The sequence below is a fragment of the Salvia miltiorrhiza genome, chromosome 5 (assembly GCF_028751815.1).
Source record: "Salvia miltiorrhiza cultivar Shanhuang (shh) chromosome 5, IMPLAD_Smil_shh, whole genome shotgun sequence".
NCBI classification, from domain to species: Eukaryota; Viridiplantae; Streptophyta; class Magnoliopsida; order Lamiales; family Lamiaceae; genus Salvia; species Salvia miltiorrhiza.
In genome coordinates this window covers 57114754-57126273 of record NC_080391.1, presented here as the reverse complement: position 1 = coordinate 57126273, position 11520 = coordinate 57114754, and the positions used below count along the sequence as shown (strand labels likewise).

General features: G+C 36.4%; 1 long non-coding RNA gene across 1 annotated transcript; it reads left to right on the top strand.

The window, feature by feature from the left end:
• Positions 1-6022: 6022 nt before the first annotated feature.
• On the top strand, positions 6023-9097 carry LOC131025402 (uncharacterized). The gene is made up of 3 exons (XR_009102165.1): positions 6023-6290; positions 8243-8306; positions 8818-9097. It is a non-coding gene; the product is annotated as an uncharacterized LOC131025402 (long non-coding RNA).
• The last annotated feature ends 2423 nt before the right edge of the window (positions 9098-11520 follow it).

Genomic DNA, 11520 nt, shown 5'->3' with positions numbered 1-11520 from the left:
GGGAAGGTCTCGGCCAGTACACCTGGACAGTGATGAGGAGGACCCGGATGAGGAAACTCCAGAGATGACGGTTGGCCACGGAAGGACCCAGCCATTACAGCGTCGTATTACTGCCGATGGAGTCGAGACATGGGTACCTGTTCCCGAGGTGCTAATTTTTTGGTCCGATGATGGACACCGATGTCGAGGATGAGCCGAGCGACGATAGCGTCTACCGACTGATCGACGAGTACGAGAGTCAGGAGTCGGAGCTGAGTAAGGAGACGGAGTCGAGTGAGGATATGGAGGTTGACGATGCGACGAGTAGGATTTCAGGAGACGACGACTAGCGATCACGTGTATTTAGTAGACGCGTACATATGTATAGATGCATAGTCGATATATACGTATATGTATATATATAGGAAGAGAGGCATAGTATAGTGTGTATGTGCAGATAGTATATATCTATAGGTGCTTAGTACCTATGATGCTTGTATAGTTAGAGCATCATTATAGTGTTAGGACCTTTGTACATAGGATCCTACTTTTGTAAAAGACCTCGAGAGAGAGGCAATTTTCCTTATATATGTATATACAGAGATGTAGTTGATTAGTGAGTTTCACTATCTTTATCAGAGCTTTGAGAATGATGATGATGTTGATGCTTGATGAAAAATGAGAAATAGAGATTGATGGGAATTACGAACGATGATAGACGAGAATTTTGAGAATTTTGAGATCATAAATGAGATATAGAAGTGAAACGAAAAACGAGGATTTGTATTTTGTAACGACGAACGGTTAGTTTAGAAGCCGATAGTTATATAACTCTTTTTCCTTTATAGTATACCTCCGAGAAGAAGATGAAGAAGAGGAACAGAGAAACCAACCGTTGAGATAATACGACGAGAGTTAGAGTTTCATCGCGATTTAGGGACACGACCCTAATAGGACGAACGTATAATGGAGACTCATGGGATGCATAGATACTATTGACCAATTGTACTTCGCAATAGAGGTACTTTCACCGGGACCGCGCGTATCATCGCTAGAGTAGTCATGAGAGTAGACTTATTGAGCCCCTATCCCGCTTGGTCGTATTTAAATTTTTCTGCATCCATTTGAACTCCCACAGGAGAAGAACTATTTACTATTGAGAAAATTTTTCCGGATCCACTGTATTTGAGCCTGACCCGTTTGTGTTGGAAATTTTTACCCCTTGCTTTAACAGTGGACAATATATTCATTTTCCACTTAGTGGATTGTTTCTACCTCCAGTATTGATTTATTCCTATCATATCGTATCTCAGTTTCATTCTAGATTCTGTTCTAGCTTTTGATCTTACCTTGATTTTAACTTCTTCATTATCCTTGAAATAGCACTGGCTATTATGGAATTTTTCCATTACTTGAGCTCGTCTTGTTCAAGATCAGACATTTTTATTCATCACATCCTAATCCCTACCACATCCGACAAGAGTTAGGATTGTCTAGGTAACTAGGATGGTATAACAAGAAGAGTGTCTGGAAGAAACACGATATATGGGAGCAGCCATAGAATATTTATTACGGGACGAGCATGACTGTTTGATTATGGATTTTCTTATATTAGTCAAGTATGCCGAAAGCTAACTAATTCGAGGATGAGAAGAAGTGATGCTAAGCCAGAATAGGCAACAGCAGATACAAGGAGATCGAGATTACAGATTAGAGCAGATAACGTTTTCGACGATAGCAGACTGGATGATGACTAGTATAGAAGTAGCATCGTCGTAATAATAGGGGATGTTTTATTTTCGTTATGCCCCGCAGTTAGTAAGAGTTCTCGAAAGAGAAAATTTTCTTATATGTCTATATGACGATGACCAGAGAGTCTCTATGCTTGAGTAGAGTTTTGAGCTGAGGTTGCGATGATAGACATGAGATATGTCTTTGACGATGAGTTATGAGAATTGAGAAAATAATATGATGTCGAGTAAGAGTCTTACGATTTGTGAGTTATGAGAATTAGTTCTAAGGTTGATATATGTTCCCTTAGACTTTTACCGAGAAAGAAAAACCGATCGAAGAAAGAAATAGAGTTGACGATATGAGATAAGGCAATAAAACCGTAGCTGATTACGAACGTCAGTTTCGCGACTTGGTTCGGTATGCCACTTGTCGAGAAGAGTTGAACGAGAAGATGTTCGATCAGGCTTGAGACAAGAAGTACGAGACGATTTAACGAGTCAGAATGCGGTTATGTGTACTGAAGCATTAAATAGAGCATTTGATATAGAACTGGCAATGCAGCCAGAGAACGTGATTTGAGCTTCAGCACCCAAACGAGTTAGAGCACTCAGACGTGCAATCCATCCTTTTCTGGATGCAGGCAAGAAGAAAAGAGAAAATGGGACGACCGAAGTCAAGATCCCCAAGGAACCGTGGCGGAGTCAAAATACGCCACCGCGACATCAGAACTGAGATGAACAGCCTTATAATTGGCCCAGCTGCCCCAGCAGCAGTTTTTCAAGGACCGCGAGGGTTATCGCTTTGTCGAAGAGCAATAAATTACGTCGGAGATAACGCAAGATGAAAAAGAATAGCTGTTACACCTGTGGAAGGGTCGGACACTACTCGCATCAGTGTCCGAATCGTCAGCAAAGTGGAAGCGAAAGACGACCAATTCAGTTTCGACCGCAACTCGAAGCAATGAAGGGAATCCTATCGCTACCTCCACCACAGCGACAACAGCCAGCCTATCGACCACGTCAGTCAGGAAGGCAACTACCAGCCCCGCAGGCAAATCAACCGCATCACCAGAGACTGTTTGCGCTTAAGTAGAAAGCACCAGACAAGAATAGAGGAAATTTGTCAAATATAGGCAAGTTGAATAATGTACCCATAGTATTTTTGTTCGACACTGAACGTAGAGCTTGCTCCACAACCTCTAAAGAGTAACCGCACCCATAGGTAGAATTACTACGGTTTTATCCGTATGCCCTAACTTAGAATTTAAGTTAAAATCGATTAAGCTCGAGGTTAGAAACCTGAGATTGATGCCTATGTGGCACTTGGATATAATTTTGGAATGGACTGGTTAGAGGGAAAACCATGCGAAGATACAATGCAAGGAGAGACGGATATCTTTTTAGCCACCTGGCTAAGAACCTACTTCCTTCATTGGTATTGAGAAAAAATGGAAGAAGACGCCGATCATCTCGGCACTGCAAGCAAGAAATCTCTTGCGAAGAAAAGATACAATCGCGTATGTTGTATATCTGAACCAGAGAGACGAATCCTAGGCAAATGTCGATGACGCGCCAGTCGTGTGAGATTACAAAGACGTTTTCCCTGAAACTTTACCGGGATTTCCCCAGACCGACAGCTTGAGTTTACGATCGATTTAGAGCCTGGCACGGCACCGACGTCGAAAGCGTCGTACAGAATGACCCCTGCTGAGTTACAAGAGTTAAAGCTGCAACTCCAAGAACTTCTAGATATGAGTTCCTTTCGACCTAGTGTTTTTCCGTGGGGAGCACTAGTTCTTTTTGTTAAAAAGAAGGATGGAAGCTTGAGGTTGTGTATCGAATATCGAGAGTTGAACAAAGTGACGTTAAAGAATAAATATCTGTTACCCCGGATCGATGATCTATTCGATCAACTACAAGGAGCGAGCACTTTTTCAAAGTTTGACATGAGAACGGGATACCATTAGCTGAAGATATGATCGGAAGATATTTCCGAAGACGGCATCGCGTATGCATTATGGCATTACTATAAACTCAAAGATGTTTGGAAGATATGTCTTTCGGTTTGACGAACGTCCCGACAGTATTCATGGATCACATGAACCACGTTTTTCGCGAATACCTAGACAAGTTCGTATTAGTCTTCATAGACGATATCCTGATTTACTCGAAGAGTAAACGAGAACACGAAGAGCATTTGAGGATCGTGTTGGAAAGATTACGAGTGGAAAAGCTGTATGCGAAGTTTAGCAAATGCGAGTTTTGGCTTAAACAAATCAATTTTCTCGCCCATATTGTTTCTGCGAGAGGAATTAAAGTGAACCCAATCAAGGAATTCGAGAAGATGAATTAGGAGGTAGAGATACCACCACCAACGACAGAAATAATAATTTCTGCACTGAGCATTACACCTGACTTACGATCGAGAATAGTCACAGCTCAGAGAGAGAATGAGAAGATGGAAAGATTTCGAATGAAGATTCGAATCGAGAAAATAGAGAATTATCAAGAGGCGGCAGATAATGCCATTTTAGTTTTAAGAGAGCGACTGTGTGTGCCTGATAAAGAAGAGCTGAAAAACGAAATTTCGAGCAAAGCTCATGATACCTTTTACACCGCACAGGCGGAAAGTATAAATACGTGCCAAGACTGAAACGACGCTTTGATAGGAGAATAAGAAGCGAGAGATGGCATCATTCGTAGAAGGATGTTTAACGTGTTAACACGTGAAGGTGCCACTTTGGCAACCTTATACAATTATACCTATTAGAGACTTTCACGATAGAAGTGGAACCGCATAGCCATGAATTATGGCATCGATTAGCAAAATCGAGAGAAGAAAACCAAACAGTTGAGTAATCACTGATAGATTCTTTCAACGTTAGAAATGATGTTTGTGTGAGTTTTTCCCTATCCCGGGGAGCATGTCATTTTCGAGTTAACGAAGAACTCAAACCGAGATATATATAGAACCTTATGATATGTATTAGAGTAAATAGGCCATGTAGCCTATAAACTAGCGTTGCCTCTGAGCTTCGCGAACGTCCATGACGTTTTCCATGTTTCTCAATTGAGAAAGTTCGTGTTTGATCCAAAACACGTCATCTATCAAGAAGAAGTGTCCCTGGAACCAGTTTTGAGCTACGAAGAGATAGACCTGATGCTATGCTGGACTGGAAGATCCAATAATTGAGGGACGAATCGATTCCTTTGGTGGAAATCCAATGGAGACATCACAGTCAAGAAAAATCAACATGAGAACTGAAGAGAAGATGAAAGAGAAGTACCCAGAGCTTTTTCCTGAAGAGGAATAACTCAAATTTTGGGACGAAATTTTTTTTAAGGGGGGTAGGATGTAACACCCCGTACTTTTCCTCATGTTGTGAGATAGTGTCTTAACACTATTGAGAGTACTGAGATGTCGAAATACGAGACTACTTTTTTTTTTATGAGCAGATAAGACAGATTGTCTTTTAAATAGAGATACGAGTGAATAAACCGATGATGGAATTAGAGTGATGAGATTTGAGAAATGAGTTGAGATAGAGATGCTGATTGAATTGAGCTGAGATTTTATTTTATTTCCAACTACCGGGAATAGAGTTACCGGATACTGAATTATTAGAGATTGACTGTCCTATTAAGAAAAATAGGAATAATGAGTTGGAAATAGAGTCGAGGAAGAAAGAGTGAGAAACCTTGATAAATAGAGTCGGTCAGAGAGACGTCTAGCTTATTTGAGTCTGCCGACTGTTTTGATGTGATGTTATGTGAATTTACGTGACTGAATGATTATGTGATTTTGTGACGTGTGTCAATATGACCATATTATTATGATTTTTATTTGAAACCTTAGCACTTGGGAATTTTTATTAAGTTTCCAAAGAAAGTGCGGTTTATTTTTACCGAGAAATCGAACGATGCCGGTTTATGGAAATTTTTCCAAGCATAATTTTTTTAAATTATTTTTCCTATGATGAGGAATATTATAATTGAGTGAGTGCACTAATATTAGTGCTATAATTATTTTATTTTGGTCACATGAATAATTATACTATGGTACTTTATTAATGAGTAATATTTCCATAGTTATTGTGATTATTAATTGATCACCCTTCTCACACTTTATTTTAATTTCTCTACCATATGATTAAATGCCTCAAATTGCTAAGTGTAGAGATTGAGAGAGTAGAGATTTAGAGAGTAGAGATTAGAGAGAGTGTAGAGATTAGAGTGAGAGAGATCATGCATTTATTTGCCAAATATTCCCTAAGATATCAAATCTCCTTTAAAGATTCACAAATCTTTACAAGATTGGCAAAATCCTCACAAATCTTGCAAGATAATTCTCTCTCTCCCTCCACCCATTTTCGAGCTCTCTCTCTCTCCCTTCTCTCTCATATTTCCTCCATTGCCAACCATAGATGAGACCTCCGAAGCTTTACCAAAATATGCCAAACACATAAATCACCAACAAAATCCCACCTAAACACCTCTTATCAACTTGAATTCAAGAGAATCCTTGAAGATTGGCTTCAAGACTAGAGAGAGAAAATTTGATATTTGGTGTAAACTTGGGTAAGTGATCTCTATATTCATAGATATAATTTGTGTGAGTTTGTATATGAGTATTCTTGAAAGATTGAAGCAAGAAAATCACCCCCTTTCTTTTCCTCAAATTTTCGAAAAATAGGTGTTCTACACTTCAAAATTTTTTCTTTTTCTTTCCTTGATTTGAGGTGAGAAAAATGATCTATGTGATGTTTGGTGATGATTGATGTGTGTTTTGAAAAGCTATGCTTTGAGATTCAAACTTTGATATAGTTTAGTTTACCCAAAATTGGGAATTTTTGAGTTGATGATTAAAGTGATGAATTGATGATGAAGAGGAGTTCATGAGATGTATATGATGATGATTGATGGAGTAAATTGAGTATATGATGTCAAATGATGATTTTGATATGAGTTAGTTTACTAAAATTAGGGCTATGTGTATCTATGCTCTAATTTGTAAATGGATGGAGTATATGTGAGTTTAAATGACTAAAATTGATAGATATATGATGAGATTAAAGATCCATGTGAGTTTATAAAATTTCAAAGAGTTTAGTTTGGTAAAAATTAGGACTTTCTTGTCTATGTGTCTATTAAGTGATTTAGCTTAAGATATATGTTCTTGAGCATGATATTAGTATTTTAATATGTTTGATTAAGTCTAATGTAAGCTAAGTAAAATTTGGACTTAGTTTAGTTTGAAGGAGTTTTTGAGTTCTCATATGATGTGGGGTTAACGAATGATAAAATGAGGTCAAATTGATTTATGATCATTTTGTGAAGTTGTCATGTTTTTGTTGAGAGTTTATGTGAATATATGAGTTTTTATTAAAGTTTGGTTGGTATGATTATAGGGGTTTGATGTGTATAAAATGAGTTATATGAAGTATGAGGTCATTTTGAATGATTGAGTGTTTTTAAGCATGAAATTGAGAAGAGGATTTACTTGATACGTTGTAGAAACGTTTTCCTTGAGATTTGAGTTAAGATGTAAAAGAGGAGAGTTAATTTGAGTATGATGAGTATTTTAAATGTTTTTGAATGTTTTTGAGTGTTATATGTGTTTAAAATGAGCTTTGATTGGTTTTCTTTGAAGGAATGTTGAATTGAGCATTTAAGAGTTTGAGATGAGTTTTTGGTGATTTTTCGTAGGCTACTGACCTACTGTGATCGACGGGTTGTCGATGTCGAATGGCTTTGAAAGTTTTACAGAATGTCCCTACATGAGTGTTGAGCATACCGGTAAAATTTCAAGTCATTTGGACTTGATTTACTATTTTTATAAAATGCAAAACCAAATCTGCACATTTCTACCGGGAATTTCAGAGAACAGGGGACAAAGTCATTCATTTCAGTAGCTTCCTGTATGATCTAGCTTTCCAACTTTTTATGTTATCAACCTTACTGTATGGGCTAGATATCCACCAAATTTGAGCTCAGTTTGACAACGTTTACTATTTTTCAAAAATCAATGTTTCCGATTGCTCAAAACTGCCGAATATGGTAGACCGTGGTAAAAACGCCATATCTCCCAAACCACTTGGAGTTTCTGACTCTACTTTTTTTTAAATGAAACTAGACTCAAATACCTTTCTTTTGGTATGAGTCTGGAGTCCAGGAGATGTCGGAGTCAGAACGTGTTAAATTTTGAAGTTGAGTCAGTGGGAAAAACAGGACGTGATTTGTTGATGTTTGATTGTATTTTCTTATGTGCCTTATGTGTTTGTGTTACCTATGTGCTTGAGTGAAAATTTGACGAGTCTTATATGAAAGATAAATCGAGACTTAGAACCATGCTTTTCTTGAAACCTATCCTTGGACTTAAGGATTTGAAATGAGTGAAGAAGTTATGTAGAGTCGATTAAGAGATAGAATATAAGATAGAGCATGAGTTAAGGCATGAGTTTTTGTCGTTGAGTTCTAATCGAGATTCATTTTATGACATGAACCTACGATGATGACGATGATCCCTGAAGACACGAGCAGAGCAGGGAAGTAAGTAACTCCGCTTTGACGGGAGTTTTTGAGTAAGGTCTTCAGGTGGGCAATATTTTGAGTATACGTTTATCGTACGAGCTTTCTAAAATGATTTAATGATGTTATGAGCTTATCAAATGATTTGAGTTAAATGATATTTGAGAACTGTTTGACTTGCCAATTTTTGATGTTGAGCTTGTGTGTTACCCTCTACTGATGAGACGAATTCGGTCCTGCCACAAGCGGGATTTTGTGCACAGAGGTGACTGCGAGCCGTCTTCGGGTCGGCCGGTCACGGTACTTGAGAGGGAGGCCTACTTCTCAGTACCTTTGATAATGATGAGTTGTAGATGTGGTACATACATGTTAAGATCTTTGACTGCAGTCGTTTACTTATGATGTCATGATTATGAAAACTGCATGCACAGATTCTTTTAATGCTAACTTATTTCTGTGTATTGCTGAGATGTGGCAAGCTTCAAACTTATAGCTCTAAGAGCGCCTTTCTTGTTTTTCGGCGTTTGCCCACTGAGTATTATATACTCACGCCCTGCATGTATTTCTAAATGTGCAGGCTAAGCGAGGAGCGAGATTGGTCTGGTGCTGGTGGGGAATTGTTGAAGGATGTATTTACTTTATCGTATTTCTATTTTGACGATAAAGTCTTGATGATTGATATACTTTGATTTTCTTTTGAATTTAAGCAATGTACTCACGGTTATATGTCTTCATACATATAATCGGTTCACCTTTTGCTGCGATACTCTGCATATTGTGATTCCTTACGAAAAATGAGCGATACCCGTTTTGTTTTTGATTTTGAAATTCCTGATAATTAAAAAGTTATAACGACATTGACGAAATTACCCTTGGGTTCATTTATAATGATTTCTTTAACACCTTTTGATGCGAGCTTCCGCTTGATGTTCGACCTATTCTTCTTATCTTTTATTCTTTTAAAAATAGTCGTATCGATACTCGTACCCCACTATCACTAGTGTCGGGAATCGGGCTGCGACATACAATAAGATGAGAAATCCGAGAATTCGATTGCAAGTTCGATCAACTAAGTAATTTGGTTTTGAAAAAGTGGATGGTGGGACCATTTCTATAAAATAAAAATGGTACACTCTTTGCGGACGCCCGATATATTAAAAGTGTTCCACTATTGGCGCTCCGTCCCATGAAATTAGTCTCTTATTCTATTTTGGGATGTCCCAAAAAGATAGTCCACTTTTCTAATTAATACTATATAAAAATATTATTTTTACTAAATTAACCTTATTTAATGCTTCACTTAAATATGAAAATAATGTGTGAAAATAATAAATAAGGGTATAAATAAAAGATAAAAACATAAAAATTAAATGCATTTTCTTAATACGTGTGATAAATGAGAGGGGACTAAAATGGTGGGACGGATGGAGTATAAATTTTTTTAATGGATTATATAGTACATATTTTTGTATAAATTGATCACGCATGTTCAGTAAATATAAATAAAATATTTAGTAAATACATGTATTAGAGATGTAACAAGTGGTGGTGATAATGATGATTATGCATCTTTCCATCTCATTGAGGATATATTACTTAAATCATCATATATTCCAATACAAGACATCATTTTAAACACTTACTCGTCCTACTCTAACAACATCAACGATATATAATTTTTATTTGAATGAACGAACAATAATTGTTCCTACTCATATATTGTACAACATAAACTTTTTAGGATTGTATAAGTTATTGAGGTGGTCTCATGTACACCCGGGTGTACCGCACACCCGGATGTAAATAACACTAACACTAACACTATCTTGAAATGTCACTTACACTATTTTATTTTACAAATGACATTATCATGTTATATAAATAACACTATCTCGAAATGACACTAACACTAAATTACACTATCATGTTATCGTTATGACACTAATACTCTGGGTGTACCGTACACCCGGGTGTACAGGAGATTTTGTGTAAGTTATTTTAATACGATGTGTATATATTATATCATCTTTAATTTGAATATATTTTTTAATTTGAACAAAATTAAAATTCAGGGCAAATGTCGAAATGGGCTAAAGTTTATATATTTATATTACAACTTTATATAGTTGAAAAAATACCAAAATTCACTAATAGTTCGTTGATTTGCAGTCAATTAACGCCAAAAAAAAATATGTTGTTAAATGCAAATCAGTAAAAAGTAATTAAAAGTTCCAAAAACTCTTTCAAGACTAATAGAAAATTTGAAAAAAAACTATTTAGATATTTTGGTGAAAATTTTAAATAAACAATAATAATCATTAGATAAATTTTTTTGTCATGATCCTCGTGATTTATTTGATTAGTCTCCAACTATAAAATGATTTCATCTCCATTTAATGTTATTATCGTTATTAGAGCTATTTTATAAAATAATATAAGTAATTTATAGAATTTTATAATCTAAACATAATATTCTAAAAAATATAATTTTTTTTTACTATTTTAATTAAATAGGTATCGCCGTATATCGTAAAAAATGGATCAATTCCTATCTCTGATAAGAGTCATAAGACCACCCATAATCCTAGTTATTAGTTATTCCTAAATACACGACTCTTTGTCTATTTATATTATTCACACTCTTAGGAGAAACTCAACTATCATTTTATTTATTACTTTTACTTTTACAAGAATAATCAATATTTATTTTTTTTAATTGTTTTAGTATTAAAGTAGATTGGTGTGTGATAAGGTGTGTGATAAACATCAATGTAAACATTTATGTAGGGCTCAAGACCTTGTATATTAAATTTATTGAAACCCGAGTGATATTTCAAAATTTTGTTAATCTGATTCTATAGGGCTCAAGACCTCTTAGAGCTGATGTGGCTGGTACTACTTCTACTGATCAGCCTATGGTAAGACCTTGTATATTAATTTTTTTGAAACCTCAGTGAAATTTCAAAATTTTGTTAATCTCATTCTGTAGGGCTAAGACTTCATGGATCTAGTGAATGAGATTGGTGTTGTCCAGTCTGTGGAAATATAAACTACTCAAGTAGAATGCATTGCAACATGAAGAAATGCAAAGCACTTAGACCAGAATTTCACGTGTCCGGGCTTGTATTCCGTGAAGGCGATTGGTACTGTCCAAGCTGTGGTAACGTAAACTTCTCCTATCGAATGCATTGCAACATAAAGAGGTGCAATGCACCTAAGCCGGGAACTCCGGAAACTCAGGTTATTATTGTTCAAAATTTGAATGCAATGGTTAGTAGTA